The following is a 25,371-nucleotide window of genomic DNA, read 5'->3' on the forward strand; positions in this document are numbered from 1 at the left end:
CTAAAGCCTCTGTTGGTATTTTACAGAAAAACATTTCTTAAAGAGTGCTACTTATTCAACATTCTGTAATAAACTTCTCAACTGGCCATCTGCCCAAATTGAGAAGCATTTAGACATTTAAGACGTGATCTTTGTAATTAATTTCTGGTTGCTAAGTAACTGGGAGAGAAAAAATACGGTTCTAAATATCATCCTGAGTCATGTTAATCCTGATGATTATCTTCTGGGGGGACTGTTTTCATAATCAGATAGTGTAGAATTTGTAAGAATAAATTTGCAACCCCCTAATGGATTACATCTACACCAAAATAATTGCTGGGGGTCAATATTTTGTGTAAGAAGTGTGTTTATTCATACATGTATAAATAAAAAGAGAGAGGGGCATATTATGCTATGTATTTATCAGAGTAATCTGGTGGTCATTATAACCTGTTACTTGACATGGGAAGCACTTTCTGGCTTTCCTTTAATGCTCTCAACAATAATTCTTGTCTATTTTTGATTTTAGACTTTCCTTTTAATTTTCCCTTTAATCTCTATTTTCAAACGAAACTCACAATGTCACATATTCAACTCTCTCTACATGAGTAAAGACATCCATTTACTATTACAAGAATAAATAGTATTAATTTTTGTGAGTCCCAAAATTTAGGTCAAACGTTCAGCTGAATGTCCAGAAATGTTTGACATACAGGATTTTCCTGAAGCTCCATGACAGTAAGTAAATCAGACTGAGAATATGCTGATGAAATTAGCCATAGAACTCAACATGACACAACTTTTTCTTTTTAATTTACTTAAATATGTTGGTTTTTACTCAGATGCTAATGTAAGTCAGGGTGCAGTTTCAATACATGACAGCAGCATGCCCTAAACAAATCCAGTCCCCCCTTTATCCACTCTTATCGTAAGTTATTTTTTCTAGTGACTGCAACTATCTAAGTTTAAAAAGCTAGTTGCTACAGAAAACCAAAGTTCTTATTAACCTCATGTCTTTCCTAGTGCTTCCTCATGCCAAAGGAGAAAAACTGTCAAGTTTTCGCATCTTCAAGAGAATATGTTGCAATAGAGAAGTAGCTGTTTCTCATTTCAGAGTCAGCCTTCCATAAGCTCCAGAACTCATAACTCCATGAGTCTGAAGCAGAACAAAAAGCAACTCTGAAATCCATTCACTAGGACTTCATTGAATATATAAGCCTACAACTCTAACGACACCGAAGATGCCATTTCTCCATCTGGTACACTCTAACTAGTAAAATGTAGATGTGTAAAAACCATTGTCCATTTGTAGTGACTGTCACCTTCATGTGACTCCCTGGAAAATCTTAGTGTGGACAGGACAATTTCTCAATAAATATGTTCACAACAGGCTGAGCCACAGAAGACAATATAGTTGTCTTCATAGTCCCCATTTCAAGAAAATACAAGAAAAAAAGTTTGAAGCCGGGCGGTGGTGGCACACGCCTTTAATCCCAGTGCTCGGGAGGCAGAGGCAGGCGGATCTCTGTGAGTTCGAGGCCAGGCTGGACCGACAGCCTCGAAAACAATACAGAGAAACCCTGTCTCAAAAAACCAAAAAAAAAAAAAGTTTGAGAGAAACCAGGCCATGCAGTGAAGTTAGTTTTTGGTCTCTGTCCCACGTCTTCTCCTTTCTCTTGTCCTATGTAACAATATAACTAACATTAAATAGATATTCAAGATTTAAAATAACTTCCTCTGCAAAGTCATGTACTTCAAAAGAAAACAGAACCTTTGGATGATTGAATATATCATTTTCCCTAAATATTCCTGTCTTTAGATGTTCTAATTAGTGAGTGAAAAATCTATACACTAGCCATTCAAGCACTTTGACGGTCAGGAAAAAAATTTGTCCTCTCCCACAGTCAGTAGTCCATCAAGATCTGACAGATTTTTTCTCATAAGCTGTTCCCAGGCCCAGGACTTCTTCTGTGTCCTTATTAATCTACAATGAATCCAATTTTCATTTTCTTCTGCTTAAAAGAAATCAGCCTTCTAGCTTCGGCAGCGTCTCTGTAATTCATTTTCCACACAAATGCCAGAGGGAGTGCTCCAATAAACAGATCAGATCCCAACACTCAGCTTCAAATCCTTCATTTCTCCAAAGATAAAGTTAAAATCCTCCCACTTTTCGGGAGGAGCATCATCTGTGCTCATTCAACATGCTGTGCAGAGTTTTCCCCCCTCACAAGTTGCCGAGGGCATTTTCTGATATGTTTCCAAATGGATAATTTCTTTCATCCAGGATTTCATAAAGACTGAAAAACCTATGCACTTTTGTCTATAAAGTCTTCTCTCTGCTTACCCACAAGAGACAGTTTGAGACCACCACTAGATACCTAGAAATGCATAGAGAATTGGTGTGTGTGTGTGTGTGTGTGTGTGTGTGTGTGCGTGTGTGTATGTGTGTTCCTATTTCTCACCATAGAACTGAGAAGCCTAGCATACTATTTTGCTTTCCTTAAGTGGAGACTTTTAGCTTTTCACTTTATAGCTTTCTTCCCAGTGCGGCTGCTCCTGTGCTGTGAGGCAGTTATTAAATAACATAAAGCTTGGTCAAGCCCAATTTCCTGCAGCAGTCCATCTGACAAGCAAGAATGCTACTAAGTGAGTAATGGGTCGGTGGCTATACAACAAGGATAAACTGAGCAAGGCAATCACTCACGTCTCCAAGAGGAGGAGAAATGATGATACAAGACTTCCTCATGGAGTTAAAGCACATTAACATCTTACTTCTGGAATTTTTCACTTCTTGGAGTGCATTTAAATACAGGCATCTGAAACTGTGAAATATATGGGGAATACTATTCTCTTTATCTATCCAACTTTAGACTTTAAGGGGTACTAAATGTTGCCACATATATTTAATTGCAAATACTAGTTAGATCCATGTGATATTGGAAGCAATTGAACTCATTTTTGAAATAATTATATGAAATTAGTGATTTACATCAACTGGGAGCAATACTTTGGGTAAAATAGAACAGTGAAATCCTCAACCCAAAATCCTGGTTGGTGATGATTTTTTTTTAACCCTCTGTTTTCCAGTCACAAACATCATTTTACCAGAGAAGGTCAAAGCTTTGCCAATCAACAAACACACAGCTAAATGGACATAGATTTGACCCCATGTAAATCGACTCAAGCTAAGAGTAATAACACCATGTATTTAAATACTGCATTCTGAAACAATATATAGTTCTAAAGTCATTATCTCTAAACTATGCACATTTTTAAGGAAATATGTTACTCCTTTGCTAGTAGCTCATTCATTTAGCTTGTTCTTTTCTTTTCCATAATTTTTCATCTCTCATTCATATATTTGACATGTAGCCAATCCTAACTTATGCCAGATGCTATATGTACTGAATGTAGAATATGATTAAATTTATTCTTTTACATTAAGTACAATGAAAGTTATGAGGGTCTCTTTACTCAACCTTCTCCTACCAAAAAGAAAACATTTATATTTTAAATAGTCTTTCTTTGACTTAAAATAGTGAGAGCTCAATATCCAGGAATGATTTAAAAAGTCACTCACCAAGTAAACAAAGCACATGAATAAAATATGGAAAATCATCCCTTGGTTTGAGTGTCACAGAATATGAAAGATGATATCCAAGCTGCATTTCATGCAAGAAACACCAAACATGCCTATGCTCCATGAAACATTCTGATTCTGTTAAAATCTAGTCAAATGGTGCCAAGAAAACAGCTAATGCCAACTTCAGTTTTCTTCTGTTTCAGGTTAATTTAACCCTAAAAAAAGATTATACAGACCTTTAACTTTCAATTACAATGCCATGTTGTGGAAAACGCAGAGGCAGAGCAAGATACTCATTAGTGCCTTAATACAAAAGCTAGCAAAGCACCATAGAAACATGGCCCACATGTAGCAACTAAATGCACCAGTAGGCAATGTTCAAATGAAAGTTTTCTAATTCTAAATGGCAAAAAATCTCCCCAAAGTACAAAACTGTCTTCTATAGCATTAGGATCTAGTCAACTACATTATCCTAAGAAAGGGTGGCAAATGTACCAACTTGTCAAAGTCACACTAAAAAGGAAGAAAAAAATATGGAAACAAATGGCTAGAATTTAAATTTTATGCATGATTTGCAACTTACTATAAGTGCCTCCAAGCAGGCTACTGACCTCTTCAGAAAGCTGAAAGTCTCCAGAAACCTCAAGATATGTAAGGTGAATGTATTGAGAAATACTGAGATAATTACAGATGATCCTTATAAATCACAACTATATTATACCTAGTAATAATGCATTTATTCTTCATGAATCAGACTTTCTAAAGTATGAACCAAAGGACTGTCTTAACTTTACACTTGTTTTAAAGGTGAGTAATATCATTGTTATGTAGCTTGAGATAGAAATTTGAAAATGACATCTGTTAAGGGAAACAAGTCACACTAATGATGCCGGGAAAAGGTAGTTGGATATTTATTAGGATAGAGAGAAAGAACTTACATGAGAAGCTGAGAAATGGGTCAGCATTCTATGGTCTCTGAACCTTGGCCAGGATCCAAGAGATTGCAAGAGCCCACACCTGTCCGTCTTTTATCCCTGATTTCTCCCATGTACCTGTGACCACACACCAATGAGAGCATGGTCAGCAGTGCGGGTACGTGATCTCTCTCTACAAACATTTATAAATAGGATGCTTTCAATCAAGACATGTGTCTGGAATATACAAGTGCTCAAAAATTATAGTCGCTATTATCACTCAAGGTTGTGTAACAGATTAGACAGAGTAAACACTAGAAGCAAGTTCTAATGATTTGGGGACTGACTACCCTACCTATCTTAAAGCATGTCATGCAAAAGCAATCATTGCAGTGTGGAAAGTAGTAGAATGGGAGACAGGTATTTAGCCCAAACAACTCTTTAGAGCAGTGCAATACTTTTTCTCGCTAATCAGCTAGTATTCCAATCTCAGTTGGTTGAATTTTTTCATTATGTTGAGAAACAAAGATGAATATGGTTATAAAAATATATTGCTTAAATAGTAAAATAAAGTTAAAAATAAGAACAAATTTTGCCTAAAATGTGTCTTGAATATCCAATTCTATACTTGTCCATTAAAACAGCAATGACAAGAAATGTTATTTTCCAACGGTAAGAGGTAGGGATTTAGCTTGGTGATTGATTTGCCTAACATGCATGCATGAGCCTTGAGTCAGTCTCCAGCACTGAATAATATTCAGTGTGGAAGCCTAGTACTGGGGAAGTAGAAGGAGAAAGATCAAAAGGTCAAGGTCATCCTCAGCTACGAGTTTAAGTCCAGCCTGGAATACATGAGACACTGGCTCTAAGTTAATTTGTTATTCAATTAATCTAATTAAAAAGCAAAAGATGCCAATATCTAGAACAATGAAAAACTACATATTTGCCTTTAAAAACTGTGTTAAGTGGCACTGAATCATTCCTTAATCATTTTGCTTTCTTTTAAGTAGATAAATGTTCAGAAGACTATTTTCTGAAAAAGTAATAAAGCTAAAATGAACAGATTTCTATTAAAAGATAAGCAAGTGACTATTTCACATGGTATAATGTGAAAATTATCACTAACAGGTTTACATGACTTTGTATTATCTTCTTTTCAATTATGCAAAACCCTTCACTTCTGCTTACAGAAGGTGCCAGTCATATTCTGCTCTGTCATACAACAAAATCCAAATCAATGACTGTTTTGAAAAGGCAGATGTATATTTTCCTTGCAATTGAAAGATTCTAGGAAACTAGATAGTTCATTAAGGTTTCCTCTCGCAGACATTCTTGGAGGAACCTTTATCATGTCATTCCCAGTAACAAGGGAAGAAACACAAATTTTTAACAAAGGACACCTTAATGTCATATACAAATGGATTTATCTCATGGGTAAGAACATAGGAACTTGGTCACTTGAAACAAGAGCAAAAACAACAATCAAGCTGTATGCACTTTCCTTCAAGAAGGAACTGTGAAAACCTGTTGACAACCAGCTATCTCTTCTTGAAGAAACAGCCAGCTAATAAAATATAAGGTTTTGGTTTTATTGACTATAACCAAGTCAGAAAAGTGTAGCAATGGTGTAAGGTTTTACATAGATTATGATGGAGGGAGACACCAGTTTGCATATTTGTCATACTGCATCAATTAGCCACTTAATGCTCTGCATAATAAATAATCTTCAGAATCATAGCAGTCAATAATATATCCAGACCCAGACCTGCACAACCACAGATTACCTTCATCTACATAATAGACCCAAGGATTCATGATCCCATGTTATTACAGACAAAATCACACCATACTTTGGTTCTCAAAGTCAACATGGTATAATGGCTAGAAATGCAGATTTGGAAGCCTAAATTTTAATCCTACCTTGTTGTTTTGTCATGAATATTAATTGGGGAAGCTATTTAAGATCTCTGTATCCCAGATCATCATCTATACAAAATGGAGATAATAACAAATAAACACTCACAGAGCTAGGGTCTAAGTTCAGTGAGTTAACAAGTGTAAGGCAATGAGTTAACATTATTTCAGCATCTGTCAATTGCAGATTTTGGTTGTAGAAAGGGTACAACATTAACTGTAGTCATGCAACTAATGCTCACAAGTATGAAACAATGTCTCACAAAGTGGTTTTGCTATTCTCAGTCTAGAATTGAATCTCCTGATGAGAGAGTTATTGTAGAATCTTTATGACACCAGAATTCAGGAACAATTAAGAAACAAGGACAGGTAATGGGTAGAAGGACACAAGGGTAGATGCGAAAGAACAATAAAAATGTATATATAGAGAGAAAATATGTCACAAAAAAGTGTCAGGTATTTTTAAAACATGGTATACACAGAAGTAACCAGCTGTTTGGGGGGAGTGGGAAAACAAGACTAGTAATCTATAGAAACACATCTGAATGGTGACTATCTAAAGTACTTCATGAGTACTTTCATTGATTGCATTCATAGAGGCTATTATTGAATTCCTGGAAGCAACTTGAGATGCGTGTCAGTGGTATTATATTGGAAGACTCCATAGATCTTGGTTCCAAAAGTAACTGGCCCTAGATTTCATTTTGCACAAAAGCACATTCTTTACAAGAAATTGAAATTCCATGCTTGGCCTTCACTTATATCATTTGTGCTTATACATGAAAATGTGTGTTCTTCTCCACAAATTCTTAGATAACTATCAGTTCAACATGAGACTTATTAATGCTCAATTTATATTAGCTGTTTATCACTATAGAATACAGAGTTGAAGACTGGAAAGACGGCTCAATGGTTAAAAGTACTTGTTGCTCTTACATAGGACCCACATTCAGTTCCCAGCTCCCTGTGGAGGCTTACAATCATCTTTAAATTCAGTTCCAGGGAATCTGTAACCCCCTTATGACCTTTATGAGTACCAGACACATGGAAACAAACATTCATACACAAAATAAAATATTTTATAATGAATAAACTAATCTAAACCATACCTGTGCAGATGATTCTGAATACTGACAGCATCCAATTTCATAATTTTTGAGAGTTGGAATGCTGCAAAGCCAAATTATTTTGAACAATATTTATTTCCCTTAATACCTATTTATTGCCCACCTCTGAATCCAGCATCTTTGTTGTTTTGTCTATTAGGTAAAAACCTGTAGAAAGTATTCTTAGAAGACAACTAGCTTCTACTAGCTTAAAAGCTAAGAATGTCACCCAAGGGAATCTGAAACTTACAGCTAGCATCCCTATTATTTATTAACCTGTATTCCTGGTATTTCCACTAATATATTTTATAAACACACTAACTTATGGCTTTCATAAGTAATTTAATTACTTCCTCATTGGAATGTGCCATTCATGGTAACTTGTGTCCACATTTTTCAGTCATGGTCATTCATGTGTAGCTTTAAGGTGATGTGTTTTTCACTATAAATTTTAGTAGTAAAATTTTAATAAATCTACGTGTGGTTAAAAATAGGTGTTTAAAATATCACTTGTAAGTATCTTGTATAAAGAAATAACGACAAAATGTCATATTCATAAAGATCTACCTCGTGTCTTATTCCTTCACTTCTTGGTTTTTTTTTGGGCGGGTGGGTGCTGGAGCTTAAACCCAGAGGTACCAGAATGTTGCATAACTGTTCTGCCACTGAGCTACATTCTTAGCCCTATGTCTTAAAGAATTATATTTTCCTTTGAGTTCAGATTATTAATTAGCTAATTCAGATTGATTGTGTTAAGCTAACAATGAAATCCCTTCTTGTGAAAAAGAAGACAAAGATATGAATGAGGTAATGAGTTTTATGAATATGCTTGATGCCCTGCCTGGGTCACATTCATATCCTAGAATGAAAATGACAAATAAATATGCAAAATTTGTGTAAATTTATAAACCATTCACTGAGAATGAAAAGGTCAAATGTCAGATAAGCAATGTACCAACCTCTTAAGTCAAATTACTTTCTGTTACATTTCTCTAGGCATTTTTAGACTAAAATATATGTATAAGGCAATTTCTTAATACAAGCAGCAATGTAAACACAACATGTTCTTTATACAGTGAAGGACAATGCCTATCAGAGTTTCCACACATTCCTGTGCCTAATTGTGAAACACTAAATTCAGTTTACCATTCAACAAATATGTGTTGGCATCTATTGTGTGTAAGGTGCTATTTTAGATGGAGGCAAAACAATGAAGAATCAAACATTGTTACTATTTTCATCAAGCAAAGTATTTGACTTAATTTCTCTGGGTATTATAAATGTTTTCGAATCACCTATTATTTACTCGTGAAGGGATTGACTTCAGCATCCTCTGCCATATGAGGCAGACTCTACTCCCAAACACTACTATCTGAAACTTCCTGCAAGAAGATAGGCATTTCAGAACACACAGTCAGAGGACTAAGGAACAGATGCTGTTTGAAGGAGAAGATGCCAAAGGAGATAAAACCATAGCACTCAAAAGAAAGGGACAAGGCTGCCCATAACTTGCAGAGAGCCATCTAACAATGAATGTAGGTTTCCTAACGTGCCTACTTTTCAACAAATCTATAGCCTTTGATCATCACAGAAAATAGGAGATTCATAGAATCAAACAGGACACAAAGAGTGAAATTTGGAGATCACTACAACATCAAAAAGCCCTAGGAATACAGATCCATAGGAGAAAAATAGACATTGAGCACTGGTAATGCCTTAATAATCAAAGATTCCCAAAGGTAAACATAGAGACATGTATGGATATGGTGTGTGTCTGTATGTGCATATAAATACTCAAGTATTCAATTTTTCATAATATTAGGGAGAGTTCTGGAGAGAAAGCTCACAAATGTAGTTTATTTCCTTCCTATTCTTCTCTACCTTTTCTGAGCCAAATTCTAGAAAGTGTGAAATGTTGGCTGGAGTTCTTGGGAGAAGATATTCTCAATAACAGATGGTGAATTTGTGCTAGACTGAGGTCTGGAATTCTCCCAACAAGCCCATGTCTTAAAGGTCAGGTCCAAAGTTTAGAATTGGAAGATAGTGGAACTGTGAAGAGGTGGGGCCCAGTGAGTTGTCCTTGAGGTAGGCCCTTTTCAGACAGTTCTGTAGCTCACCTTTTCTCTTTTCTTCCTTTTTACTTTGACATCCAATCCATTAAGTGAGTATCTTTTCTCTGACACAGGCTCTCCACTGCTTTCTATATGCTGCTTTCTATATGCCCAAAGGCAGTGGAGCCAACTAACCATGGATCGTTACCTGTAAACAAGTGTCCAAATTGCAATCCAAACATTGGTCAAAGCATCCAGAGAAGGGTAAGAATGTGACCAGCACATTTGAACATATATCACAGAACAATGTCAAAAGTTTAGATATCCTAAAGGTTTGTAAGTCAAAATAATTGATCTTTTATATGTGATATTCTATATTTATCACAATAACAGGAAGAAAAGACAACTGAGACTAGTCTTTGAGTGTTTGCGGTAAGTTTTGTAAACACTATGGTTTTGTTACAGGTAAAATACTTGTCATTTAGACTATTCCAATAGGGATCATTTAAAAAAAATAACAATATATCTAAATGAATTCGAGAACAGAAGGAGATATGAGTCAAAATAAATCAACACTAGTGTCTAAGAACCAGAAGAGTGGAAATCAGATGACATACATGTGTGTGTGTGTATGTGTGTGTGTGTAAATCCAATACAAGAAAGGATTTTATGAAAAAATAATTATTTAAGTCAAGATTTATACAGTGATTTAGTGATTTGGTGGTGAATTCAAGAGAATTTGGGAACCTGTTGAGACCTACTTTAGTGTTTAAATAAAAAATCTCAAATAGAAGAATGATTTTTATAAAAAATAAAGATGCAAGGCATAAAATCATGAAACACTGTGATAAAATACCTAAATCCAAGGATAGTATGAAAATATGACACTTTTTCATACACAAAACTGAATTGTATGCAAGGAAAACATTAATTCACAAATGATTTCTCCCCTGCAATGGGGAAGGTATAAAAACATCTAGAGACCATAAAAGTGCAAAAATTCTATCCAGATAGCCTGCTAAGCTGTCAGTCATCATCAGGTGTTAAAGAAGACCTTTGAGGATACAAAGAAACTGAGAATATTTACCATGAACCCCCAAATGAATTAGAACAGAGAAACCCAAAGACCAGGAAGATAAAATAGAGAGTAAATAATGATCATCGACTTGTGCAGTATTTACTATTGCATAAATTCAAGTAGAAGCCAGCATATATAATGAGTACACTTACAGAGGGCAGCACACAATACTGCCATGATGAAATTAACGATTTAAGTATACCGCTTTTTTGTGCCATCTTCATACAAACTGCTGTTAGCATACTGATCTCAAAACTAAAAATTGTGGGTAGAAGGAATACATAGTAACATGTGTCAGTTTTAGTCCTGCCCCAAGTGATGTGACTGACATTGATGATCCCCCATGGGAGGCCTCACTCTCCCTGGGGAATGGATTGGAGTTGAGATGAGGAGATGGTGGAGGCACTGGGAGGATGGGAGGGAGAGGAACTGGAATTTGTATGTAAAAATAATAAATACAATTAATTAAAGGTAATAGATAGATAGATAGATAGATAGATAGATAGATAGATAGATAGGAGCAAGAGGAGAAGAAAAAACCTGTATAGAGTTATTCCTGGTGTGGAATAACGTGTGTATGTGGGAGCTAATTCATTTATGTACATGCATCCTTCAGAGGAAGATGCTGGATGCCCTGCTCTGGCATACTTGTTCTTATTCCCTTGAGACAAGGTCTCTTTGTGAGCACGGAACTAGGCTGGCAGCCTACAAGTCCTATCTCTCTTCCTAAGTTTGGTCTTAATAGTGATGGAATCATAAGGGCAAGTGTGACCACATGGAGCCTTTGACACAGGTGCTGGGGATATGAGCTCAGTTGGTGCCTGTGAAGCAAGCTTCTTACCCACTGAGTCATCATCTCAGAACATTTTTTTGACATCTTTTATACTAAATTCTCTGATCATATTCTAATAAATTTGTATAACGTTAAATAATCTTAACCAGTTTCAAATTAAAATTCTACACTATACAACTCCTGTATGAAAGACAAAATCAAAATTTTCAAGGAACTACTTCTATGGCATACCTCATTTACTGAATTCCTTTCTATAGAATAGCTTAATGTTTTTATGGAATCTAGGTATATCTTTCTATATCCTTTACAACATATTTAAAATATGTATAATGTCTAATATGTTATAAATGTGTCCTTTAGGGGATAATAAGAAATGTCAGCAAGGTGATGGTGGCATACACCTTTAACCCAACACTCAGAAGTCAGAGGCAGGCATATCTCTGAGTTCAAGGCCAGCCTACTCTACAGAGTGAGTTCCAGAACAGTCAGGGCTACACAGAGAAACCTTGCCTTAAAAAAAGGAAAGAAATAAAGGAGAGAAGGAAGGAGAGAGGGAGGGGGACAAAAGGAAGAAAGACAAAGAGGGAGGAAGGAAGGAAGGAAGGAAGGAAGGAAGGAACGAAGAAAGAAAGGAAGGAAGGAAGGGAGACAACATTGTGTACACAACTCCACCAGGTGATTTTTAAATATAACAATACATATGAATTAATTCAGTAACTGAGAATGGGAGATAAGTCAAATAAACAAATACCAATAACCAAGAAGCACTAGAGATGAGAACACTGTACATTCACAAAACAAACACATTCTTCAAGTGTTGTTAACCCAAGGTTGGTTGATTCTGCACACAGGAAATGCACATATGCAGAGTACCAACTGCAAAGATGAAAACATCACCTGAAAATGTATGATGTAAGAGCTCAACTTAGGTAAACATAAATGTGTCCATTGTTCATTACAAAAGATGACAGTGTATGAATACAAGACTCAGATGGAAATCACTGATATAAAAAGAAGTTACTGTTAGAAGATGAAATTAACATAAATCAAAGCAGAAAATAAAGCTAGAAAGAAAAAAAATAAGTTTAAAGATGGAAACTTCTGTGAAGATTTTAGCAAAGCAAATAAATTCCTCCGAAGGAAGGGGGAATAAAATTATACATAGTTAATATTATGAAAGATGACCACTTACAAAAGAAAAGTTTGTCATTGAAACTATGGCAATATATCTGAAATGAGAAAGATGAGAAACAGTCTGCAATGAAATGTTAAATTCCAAGAAGAAAGTCTTTTTTAAGTTAACAATTAGAGAATAAGGAATATATTAGTACTGTAATATTTTGGAAAGATGATTAAAGTTCTATGATGAGGGAAGACCTTCTGTGTATATGTTGTCTTATTGGTTGACAAATAAAGCCAATAGGGAAGCAAGATAGGTGGGACTAGGAGTCGAGGAGGATTCTGGGAAATGTAGTCAAGAGTAGAGAGTCACCATGTGATCCCAGGAGTAGAGGGCACAAATCTGGCCTTCTCAGTAAGTTAAGACCTTCTAAAACATATATTAGTAATTATAGGTTAGTAATTAAGTCAGAGCTAGCCATTAAGAAACCATAGCAATTGATCAACAGCTTCATAATTAATATAGTGTCCTGTGTGTTCATTTGGGACTGAATGGGACCAGACTTGTGGTAAGAATACACCAGTACAGATATATTTTCCAGAAAAGAACCTAGACTAAATACACTCTGAGAAAATTATTCTCGACCTTAGCTTTAAATAATGGATATTTTCACTGTAATGTAAAATATTCAAGAAGATAAAAGCACATTGAAAATTAATCAAATTTTAAGAGCAAGCAGAGTTTTTGTTCCAAAGCCTAACAAATTTCAAACAAGAAAAGGACAATTTAAATTATTTGATGTGTAACCCAGGCTGGTCTAGAACTTGTGATCCTCCTGCCTCTGGCTCCTTCAGCAAATCCTACCGGTGTGTGCTACCACAACCGGCTTGCAAATTTAAAAAACACTGATAAATTTAATTTATTCCCATATTAAAGTTTAATATCCAATGGCCCAAGAAGGATTTTGAAAAGTAATAAAAATTATTGGAGAAGCATACATCTGAGTGATCTTATTTCTGGAAATAGATAATTATTTTTACCAATAAAAAGAGGGAGAAAATCATATAATCATAACATTATGATGAAAGACATTTGACACATTTAATTTCTTTCTAAAAATATTGTGAGTCACAGACAAAATAGAATATTGTTGACCCATATGATCGTTTAAAAATCAGTGACTAGTGTCATTCCACATATTGAAACATTGAAGCAGCTACAAGTAAAATTTGGAACTTCATGATTCATACATTTGCCAACATTGAAATGAAATATCTAGTTAAGTATAATTACAGAAAAAAATAAAGTTACCTCTGTAAATAAAAAAAATACATGAAACTTCTAATGACATAATACTAAGATTACAAGGAAAACTTCATGTGGTAGAATAATAATATCACTGTGAAAATTTCAAAATAATAATATTTAGTTGAAATATAGTAATTTGATAAGTTCGGCATACAGGAATTCAAATAAATCAATATGCATTCTCTAATTTAAGTTCTCAGTAATTTGGAAAGGAAGTGAGAAAGTATTTGGCAGAATGACAAAAATATAATCTTTAAAAACAGGCTTAAGGACAGAGTTAAAATGCATTAACATGAAAAAGAAACATAATGAACTAAGAAAGACTTGAAAGAAGCTACACAGAAAGGAGATTTGATGTTCTTACATGATGCATATAATCAAAATATTTTTTTCCAATAAGATTTATACATTTCAATAATCTTATTTAAAATATTAGTAAAATTTGAAGAGTGATATTAAATTTCCATGGAAAATAAATTCCCTTGAACATATCGGAACCTTATAAAAAGAAAAAAGGGATTATTGGTGAAGGTTAGATGTTTGCTTTATACAATTAAGGATAAATTTAGCATTGGAAAAGACAGATCAGTGAAAAAAGATATATGCACAGTACATATATCTGTGAACATTTGTGCATATGCATACATATGTCTGTTATTATATGTACATATGCATATATTTATGCACCAACATTTGTAAAGCTATAGTTCAATGTGGTTTTTCAAGGGTAATTTCTGTATGAAGTATGTAACATATCAGTTATATACTTAAAATGTATTCATTGGACCTATACGTCATTCCAGGTGCAAACCTTGATTGCATATTACTTTTAAAAACTTTGTAATTTACAAACCAATGTATTACTTGACCCAGAAAATATGTACCATTGCATGTTAACAAAAGATCTTATAGCAAAAATAAGCAATGCGAAAGTATGACAGAGATATATTATGGTTTTAAGTTATCAAATAATATATCAAAATATGGCATAAATTTTGATTTATAACTTGTAGGAAGAGGACAACTTAGAGTGATTTTTTTCACTAATAATTACATATCTCAATAGGCAAGTGAGATGGCTCAGTGGGTAAAGATGTTTGCCACCAAATTTAGCAACCTGAGTCTGAGCCCCTCATGATGAAAGGAGAAATCTGATTCCCAGGTCCACTGACCTGCTCACATGTTGTGTCATGTGCACACATACACGCTTCAATGAATAAATGTAATAAAAGTTTAAAAAATACACCTTATGTGGGTGGAATAGAGACGGTGACAATAATGTGTCCAGGCCACAATTTTCATTTTCATAATAACATAAAATTATCCTTAATAGTAAGTATTGCAAAATAATTTTCATTCTACATTGTCTCAATAGGTAGCAATTAAAGTGGACTACTACATTTGCTATTTCCAAACAAAACACCTATTTTATTTTTTTAAATTCCTGCCTTCCTTAGAAAGTCCACTCTCTCCAATAGAATTAGCAAGTCCCTAAACAAGATTAAACGCAAAGCCGGCACAGCAGGAATGTGATTACAACTGCAAGATAATGGGGTGCAAAACTACATGACTCTACTGTTTTGTTTTAATCAATTTGGTGCAAACCTAGGATTGTATGGGAGGAGGAACTCCTAATTGAGAAAACACATTCATAAAAATCGACCTCTATGCAAGTCTGAGGGGTACTGCAGCAACTGATGATTGTTGGGGAGGACCTAGCCCACAGCAGGTGGTCCTGGATGGTACAAAAACAAGCTACAGAAAGCAATCCTTTAAGCAGGGCTCCCTGTGTCCTCTGCATGGGTTCCTTCCTCCAAGTCCCTAACTTGAGCTTCTTCCCTGAATTCCTGGAATTGTAAGCTGGAATAAATCCTCCTCCTCAAATTGTTCCTGGTTGTGATGTTTTATCATAGCAATAGAAAACCTAGCTAAGACACTCACCACCTGAGTCATCTTATCTAGATGCCACTCCAAAGGAAAATTAACTTTAATAAAAGAAAACTGGGTAGACCAAATACGTTGTTTCAAAACTAAATATTGCTAGATAAAATTTTGACCCAAGAGTAAGAGGAATATGATATAAGCAGCGGCTACATGAATGGAAACCCACAGTCCCTGAGAAATGCTCGAGAGTGGGCAGGTATAGAGAGGAGGACAAGAACAAAATGGCCGTGCATCTTGTTTGCCTTCAGTGCTGGACTAAAACTAAACATGACAAATTCAACATGCTAAGCTTATGGCTTTGTCTCCTCAGACTGGTTTGGCAATGACTGCAAGCATAGTGAGACAGTAAAACTTTCAATGAAAGCACGAAGTTGATTTACTCATAGATATTCAAGGTCAGACATTCTAGAAACAAATTACAAAGTGTTGGTAGCCTAATCTCAGATCATCTGAATATTTGCTGTTACACTCAGTATTCTCTTTTAAACATTTTTATTTCCTTTTTCTTTATATTTGCATCTGTGTGACTACTCATCTATATGTGCCCTTGCGCATTCAGTGCCTATGAAGGCTGGAACACATCAGATCCCCTGGAAATAGGCAGTTGTTGTGGATGGTGGAAACAAAAACTGGGCCTCTGCATGAGTACGAAGTGCTATTAACTGCTGAGCTATCTCTCCAGCACCCCTAGGATTTTTATGAATCATACTCAACCTCAGGGGCCTCATCAGTTAACTAGAGTTAGTACATATTTCCTAGGCTAATTAGGTGGAGAGAGAGAGAAAGAGAGAGAGACAGAGACAGAGAGAGACAGAGAGAGGCAGAGAGAGAGAGAGTGTGTGTGTGTGTGTGATTTAGAAAAATGCCAATACACATAAATATTACTAAATGGTAACTATTGCTACTACTTTGTGCTATCATTTATTGACAACTAGAAGCTAGATTAGCACTGAATTATATTAGTGCTTAAAACAGATTATTATAGTAACATATACAGCCTTAACTCAAGTTAGTCCTAGTCCTGGCTAACAAGGAGAATGTACAAAGCCCAGAAAAACATGTGTGGTAGTTCAAATGAGAATGTTTGAATACTTGTTCCCTGTGATGGAACTATTTGGAAAGGATCAGAAGCTGTTGCCCTGTTGGAGGAGTTGTGTCACTTGTGGTAGGTTCTGAAGTGTCTAAAGCTCAAACCCTTGCCAGTGTTGTAATTAATGCTCCCTGCCATGATGATCATGGCTCTGACACTGGGCAAGAATTAGCCCTAAACTAAATACCTTCTTTTATAAGTGGTCTTGTAATGCTGTCACGGCAACGGATAAACAACTGAGACAGAAAGGTAGTCAACAAAACCCTCTTACAGACAGAGCTACAAAGATAAGTTCAGGAAAGGTTTTAGCAAAGGCTCTAAGCCATTATAGACAATAACATGATGATCATGATGATATGAAGAAAATTGAAAGCACTCCTTTGAGTTGAAGCTAAGTTAGGAACCAGAGGAGAAGAACGGGGTAGAATCAGTTAATCAATGGAATGGGCAACAGAACACTGACTGTGTCTCTGACAATGGGGACATAATCCTGAAAGCTTTGACACTGAAGGATGAATGGCCATGTTTCCCCTATCTTTCATCTCCAGGATGATCTGGAGATGGTGGCCCCTGGGACAGAAAGGCCATTCAATTGCCTTTGAAATCATTCAGGCTAAGAAGAAGCAAAAGCAAGGTATCAAGGGAGAAATCCCCTTAGTTATACTTGCTTTATAATTCAATATCAGAATTTTGGGAACCCAGACAACCTACAACAACTTTCCGATGCCTAAGAAACCCACATGCATACATTCTTGAGATGGGGAAAATATCCAAGCATGCTATGCATGACCAGTGTGTGCTGTCTGTGCACAATCCAAAAACACTTGATACTCTGCAGTTAGGCATCAGATCCAAGGGTGGCAAAGGCATGGCTGTGGGTCTTAGTTTTTTAAAGAGATTCTAAATATGCCTGGGGAGAAAGTTACAAGTTTAAAAGCAGATATATATTTTAACAAATGATTCAGATTCTCATAGCTAAAAAATAAAAGAGAAAAACTGCTGAAAGATACTAAAATTTTAAAACTGCAAATGGTTAGTTTTTGTTTGAAAATGACAAAGAATAATCTTTAAAATATTATTTGAATGTAATTATGCAGCTCTTCAATTTAGTTTCAAACACAAGTGACTGACTTGTAACCTTAAAAAATAGATGAAGAATATATTCTCCTTATGAGGCAAAAAATCTTTGTTACTTTACTGTCAATCTTTATTTCTTAAGCAGTTAAATACTAAAGACAGTCAAACACTGAGAGCAAAGACAAAGTGTGTTAGTCAGCTTCATCTCACTATGACACAAAGCTAAGATAACCAAGTCATTTTTTAAAAAGGTGTGCTCAGTCTGGGAGGGTCCAGACCATGTTTCTCTGGCCTTATTGCTTCTAAACTCATGCAAAAATCTGCATCACAGTAGAGATTACAGGCAAAGAAAAATCACAGTAGGAGCAGTAGATAAAAGAGAAATCAAGGTAGACTCTCAGCCACTACAGTTCCTTCAGGGCTGTTCTCTAGGTGAAAGAGAGACTTCCATTAGTTCCCATCTCTTAAAGACTCTACCATGGAGCTAGGGTATTTATGATTCAAATCACAGGTCATGTCAAGGACAGGATAAGCTACCTATAGATACATGGTTGTTTCAAACAAATAAAACTATACTGAATCGATGATTTTAAAAAAATCACATAGACCATTTTAAAACCAATTATGTCTGAAAGTGCATATTCTACTGCAAAATTCAACTGAAGGCATAACAAACTACAAAACATTACTCACTTGAGGCACTTTTGTCTTTGTTTTGTTTTCTTTTCCTATCTGTTATTCTTTCTCTTCCAGGTCTCCTTACTTTTACTCTATCCCTATTGAGGTTGTCAAAAGAGAAATATAAAATGACCCAGAACATACCTGAGTAAACACCTCTGTGATCATCATGACATCCAGGGCTTATGTGTTACTCAGCTGCTGGCCCTGATTCTGACCCCCTTTATATAATCAAATGTTTCTAATTCACAGTCTTGGCAAAGTTAGTATAGCTCTCTACTCAAATTAAGCTCAGGAAATGACACTCTAACAAGGATGTATTAGGATGGGAGTGAAGATTAAACTACAGGATATGGTTGAAGGGTAGCACACAGGAAGAGGCTGAATATCTTCTATATTCCTATAAGAAGTAGGCTCAAGGGATCAAGATAAAGAAAGGCAAGGCATCTTTACTGCATTTAGAAACTTACACTAGACCTGATCTTGATCATAAGAAGGGAGAGGAATGATTTCAGCTCACAGAACTTGTCATTATGAGGTAACTTGGCATGATGAGGTCATGCATTCCACACACTCTGGTTAACTGGGCATTTTTCATATAGCCTACTTGAATGGCAACCCTGCAACACTGCAGCCATGGGTGAGAGGTTTTGAAACTTGACTTTGAAAGGAAACAATTTCAGCTTGTTGTTTTATCAGTAACTTTGTCTTGCCATTGCTGATTCTTCCCTGATGTGATACTGAAGATACAGATTTTAGATATATATAGTAAAATGTGTATGGGAGTGATATAAAATATCTATGCTTTCTACCAATATAATGTAAGAAAGTGGGAAATATAAGGTGGGAAAAAGAAAGTTAGTCACTAGTTACCATTATCAAAGTAGAAACAACAATTTATTGGACCTCCACAATTGTGTTTATATATATTCTATGTAATAGGTCTAATATTAAATATAATGTATTAAATTTTGTATTTACAAATGAAAAGTTACAAATATTCATATATACATTGCCTATTCCTCTTCTAATCATTAATCAAGCCTGTAGTAGCAAAGATATATAGAGCTTTCAAGAGAAACCTCCATTTTTTACATGAAACAAGTTGCTGAAGGCAGAATCGCTCATTCAGAGAGCATTAGTGAGATCCCTCACTGTACTGAAACACTTGGGATGTGGCATGCTGAAGGACCAGCTTCTAACCAGATCACCAAAGGGAAAGTGGTGCCTCCTTCACAGATGAGAAAATAAAACATGCAAATCAGCTCTATGAGAATTTCCAGTATGCGTGAGGTGATCCCACGTGGGCTAGATCTGAGCAAGTAGCAGAGGGGTAGTAACAGTGGTCACCTAATCTGTATTCAGTTAGAGTGACAGATGAGAAAGGGAAGGTGGAAACATTAGCCAAATAGGATTCTGCTTTGAGGGTTATTTATAGAATATGGGATATCTACTGTAAATCAATGTATCAGCCTTAATATTCCCAGAGATCCAATCACCCTTTCAATTCAGTTTCTCTGTTCCATATTTTATAGCATATATCTAAGATGACATAACCATCTTTTAATTTCTTTCCTAATAAAGCAATATTAATATTCAAAATATTACATCTTAGAGGAAATAGAACACTCTCATTTAGGGTAGGAATTGCTTACATTTGTATTGATGGGGTGCTTACTTTAATGACAAAGTTGCAAAGGCTGTCATTGTGAAGGATGCTTTCTTCTGATTCTTGGTATAGCATGACAGGCAATCTTGAAAAAGTTATAGATAGCAAAGCTACTACCAGACTGTAAGCCTTTTTCTACTGTTCTTTAGGAGATTAAAGGCAAAGAATATTGAAACAGAATTATTAAACTACACAAAATTAGGGATTAAAAGAGAAATCACTTATGTGAGAAGCCAAGAAACCTGAGAACCAAAGGTTCACAAGCTACTCTCCAGGTCGAAACTGAAACCCGAAGAGAAAAAGTCTCCTACTCCTAGCTCTATTTACCACCAAATGTTCTATGTACCTGTGAACACACCCACACGGGAGTGGTCAACGCTTACAAATACGTAAAATCACTCCCTACAGGATCTGTCTCACCACATGAAGGAGAAACAACAAGTCAGGCCAGTCAAAAATCTCTCTCCTACAAGTTGGTAAAATGTATCTATTAACTGTATTTCTAATGAACAGCAGAATTCTGTCCATCCATCTTAAATAACATAATGAAATTAAAACAATATCCCAATTCCCAACAATATTTAGAAGAAAAAGGGAAACAGAAAATAAAGGAGGAGGAAAAGGAAAAGAGAAAGGAGATATAATCTGTAAATGGGTGTTACGATTTTGTTACATTTCATGTGTGTTCATGCATATACACCTGCCACAGCACACATGCAGAGGTCAGGGGACAACTTGCATGAGAATCAGTTCTCTTTCTTTTGCTTTAGCCCAGGTTGGCAGCCTTGGCAGCAAGTGTCTTTTGAGCTGTCTCACTAACTCCTTTGAACTGAGAGCACAGTAGTGGTTAGCTAGCTATTGACAGCCATCAATAAGATGGAAAAATAGGGAGTTTATGGCAGGATCTCAAAACAATCATTTGTTTTGACAACTAACCATGAATGAGTACAGCCTTGTGGGAGCTCATGAGTCCAGTGAAGATGTGTCTTACTGTCTCAAGGGCAGCAGCAAATGTGAGAACAGAGTTTGCTAACAAGGATGGTCAGACATGTTTTATTTTACCTGTATCATCCTTCTACCAAATAACATCACTTAGTGAGGCAGAGTTAAGGCAGGAAGGGAGCTCCTGCTCTCCCAACCATGCAGGATATTGTCCAGAGACAACTCACTCTTACCCACCCACAACAGTGATGTAGATGACAGGTAAGGGTTAGCAGTTAGGAAAGAGTAAGAACAAATAACAAAGACTGTAGACCCACTAACTCCTCTTAGAATCCTTTAGGAAGTCGAACCACAACCACTGAGGATCAATTTAGTGCAGATTCTGACCCCACCTATTCCCACAGACAACTTCAGTACTCCATATAAGTCATCTCTTTCTCTTCCTGTACATCAAGCAAAAGCCTTTGCAGAAAATCAGTCCACTTGATTCTTCTTGAGAGAAGGATCACAGACTTGAGCATTTGAGGTGTTACTTGAGGTGACACTTGGCACCTGTCCAGGACTTTTAGACTCAAGACAATGTCAACAGCTCAAAGAAATCCCTTCCCCAGGAAGAACAAATGAGGGAAGCAGGTACATCCATAGAAAAGTCTTAGCGCTTCAAAATTCCTAGCTTGACTTCTAAGGGAAGGTGTTTCCCCCAAAGCCTGCCAGCGAATACTCTAGAAGATGACACTTCAAATGCAAAAGCAGCAACACAGGATTGAAAGGAATAAAAAAGTTAACAGCAAAATATTGGCTATCAAAGGAACACAGTAAGTCTCCATTAATCAGCTTCAAATAAATGAACACCTGTGAACTGCCTGATACAGAGTTCAAAAGAATTACTTTAAAGAACCTTAGCGAGTCACAAGAAGACACAGATAGAACTAGCAATAAAATGAGAAAAATAATCAACAGCATAGGTGGTATAATGAAAAGGAATAAATCAAAAAAGATGAAAAATGTTACAATAAATGATACAATATATATATAATAATGTCAACAACAGAATTGAATAATTAAAAGAAACTGAATTCAATAACAGGTATTTAAAAGTGGTTATTAAAATGAGAAAAGAAAATATTGAAAATTAAGATAGAAACACTACAGGATTTTATTTGACAACATCAAAAATACTAACAACCTAACAACAACATATTATTTTAAGAAGATTGACAGTCTGATAATTTCTTTAACTAAACGGTAGTCCAAATTCTTGGGAGATTTTCAAACATCTGAATACATAAAGCACATAGATAACCAAAGAGATATTTGATTTACTCAACAGTGAATTCAAACAGTATTCATGAAGATGTTTAAGAAGATCAAGACAGCAATGCAAGAACAAAGGATGCGGGGAAAGATAATTATTGAGTTATTATCAAACATAAAACCACAGAGCCTAATACTATACCTAACAAAAATATCAGTAGATCAAATACTAGTAGTACGGAAGGCAGGTCTCTACAGCAAAATTTTATCGAAAAGAAATGAAAATAGCTTAAGAGACAGAAGGGATACCATCCTCCATAGCAATATAAACCTTACTGACTCACCTAAAGGAGAAGACAGACCAAAGAGAACAGACAGTATATTCCAAAGAAATAATTCCATGAAACAAAATTGAGGAGAATGAAACTGCAGCAAAATTGGGAAGCATACAACTAATAAGCTAAATCTAAAGAGATCTGAAATGAAACATGTCACAATCAAAATGTCTGAAACAGAAAAATAACAAGTTTTGAAATCAAACATGAGAATCATGAATCACCTCAAGCGATTATCAGTGAGTTTTCAGCCAAAATCTTGTAGTCCAGGAGGTTGCTAAATTGTGTGCTCAACCCTTCAAATCAATTTAAAAACTGCACACTACAACCAATGACCTCATCTTTCTAAACTGAAGATGGAATAAGGACTTCTCCCAACAGTGTGTCAGAGTTTACTAACATAAGAAATGCTAAAGAAAGTCCCTCTAAACTGAAGGAAGATGTTACTGACCCATTATGATAAGTACAAAGGTTATTGACAAAAGGTCATGCATTGTCCAATCCAAAGCACTCTAATGCCGTGCTAAAGGAAAATAGATCAAAGGTATCTCTAACCCAAAAAATGTGGAAATGCCAAAAAAATTGTAATAATTTTCTAGGGGCTAGAAATAATAAAAGAATATGATTCATTTCCTCAAAATGTAAAACACAAGAGGACAGGGAATACAAATGTGGTATTTATGTATCCAATCATAGTGCAGTAGTGATCAAGTACACAAAGATAGCAGACTTAAAACACACCAGTTCACAAAACACTTTCTAATACCTTCCTCAATATCTTTCTTCAATGTCTTAAATGTTTTGTATGTTTTCTATGTTTAATGATTTTTATTACTTTTTATTTAAATTAAAAGCAATCTTATTTTACATACCAACCCAGTTCCCTCTTCCTTCTGTCCTCCCATTCCCCTTACCATCTCCCCATCCATTCCTCAGAGAGGGTGAGGCCTCCTGTTTGTTGTTTTGAGACAGTGTTTCTCTGTGTAGCTTTGGATCCTGTCCTAAAAATCACTTTGTAGACCAGGCTGGCCTCGAACTCACATGACTTACCTGACTGTGCCTCCTGAGTGCTGGGATTAAAGGCTTACACAACCACCACACTGGTTAATGTCTTAAATATTTTTATTATAAAAGTCATACACTTGCTTATTTATAGTTATCCCAATATATTCTATTTCATTTATATTATTTGAGGCTATTGTGAAGGATCTTGCTTCCCTGATTTCTTTCTCAGACCATTTGTCATCCGTGTATAGGAGGGCTAATGACTTTTGTGTGGTCATTTTGTATCCAACTACTATGCTGAAAGTACTTATCAGCTGTAGGGGTTTCTCAGGTGGAAGTCTTAGGGTCATTTATGTCCACTATCATATCATCTGCATGTAAAGATACTTTGACTTCTTTTCCAGTTCATATCCCCTAGATCTCCTTCAGTTGTCTTATTGCTCCAGCTCAGTTTTCAAGTAGTGTATTGAATAAATATGCAGAGAGAGGACAACCTTGCCTTTTTCCTGATTTTAGTAGAATTGCTTTGATTTTTCTCTCCATTTAAGTTGGTATTGGCTATAGGCTTGCTGTAAACTGTCTTTATTATGTTGATTACTGTCCCTTGTATCCACAGTGTCCCCGTGACTTTTATCATGAAGGGGTGTTGAATTTTGGTCAAAGATTTTTTCTGCATCTCATGAGATGATATGGTTCTGGGTTTTTTGTTTGTTTGCTTCATTTGAGGAATCCTCATATTTTCTCCTTTAACAACCAATTTACGTTTGTACCAGCAACATGTGTTTCCTTTTATCTACATGTCCACCAATATTTTATCTTCCATTCTTTTTATTTTTTATTTGTTGTTTGAAATTTCATGCATACATATATATACATTGTTTCTAGTTTTTATTTTTTGTTTTAATTTTCTCTTTTTGTTTTTATTTTTTACCCCACTGTATTACAGTTTCTGCCTTAGTATTTTTATCAGATTCCTGAGTTTGCAAATGAGTGGGTCTCTTTGTCTAGCTTGTTTCTTATGCCTTTTCTTATTCTCCTTTATGCTTGCTTGTTTGACTTACTACAATTAGGGTTTTTGTTTATTTGATTTTTTCCTTATTTCATCTTATTATTATCCCTTAGATGTCTGCATGTTTTCTTATTAGAGACAAAAGTAGGGGTCTGTATGGGAGGAGAAGTGAAAAGGGAAAAGAAGGAGTAGAAGATGGAGAAACCACAGTCAGGATATACCACATTAAAGTAAAAGAAAAGAATAAAAACAGAACTATCACATGACCCACCATTCCCAGTACGTAGCACACTTGTAAAGGAAATAGGGATAGTCTCAAGTCCCATGTTTTTCAGCACTGTAACAATGGCCAAGGCAAAGAGCCACCCAATCAGACTTTTAAACTATGCCATATACTCACACAATGAAACTGTATTCATTCAGCCTTAGAAAAAGGAAGAATCCTGTAACATATGACAACATAGACGATCAGTAAACAAGCAAAACACAGAAAAAGGTTCAACTTATATCACTTATGTGTAG

General features: G+C 35.6%; 1 protein-coding gene across 5 annotated transcripts in view; it reads right to left on the bottom strand.

Moving 5' to 3' along the window:
- Marchf1 (membrane associated ring-CH-type finger 1) overlaps positions 1-25,371 on the bottom strand; it is a 789,032-nt gene that overhangs the window by 729,492 nt on the left and 34,169 nt on the right. Inside the window, exon 1 of one of the 5 annotated variants that reach the window (XM_040742225.1) lies at positions 4,501-4,623. The exons of the other annotated variants lie outside the window; for them this stretch is intronic. The gene's annotated coding sequence lies outside the window, so the exon portion shown is untranslated. Of the gene's footprint in view, positions 1-4,500; positions 4,624-25,371 lie in introns of those variants that run through there. 5 annotated transcript variants of the gene reach the window in all.

The sequence above is a fragment of the Mesocricetus auratus genome, unplaced genomic scaffold (assembly GCF_017639785.1).
Source record: "Mesocricetus auratus isolate SY011 unplaced genomic scaffold, BCM_Maur_2.0 Super-Scaffold_6731, whole genome shotgun sequence".
NCBI lineage: Eukaryota > Metazoa > Chordata > Mammalia > Rodentia > Cricetidae > Mesocricetus > Mesocricetus auratus.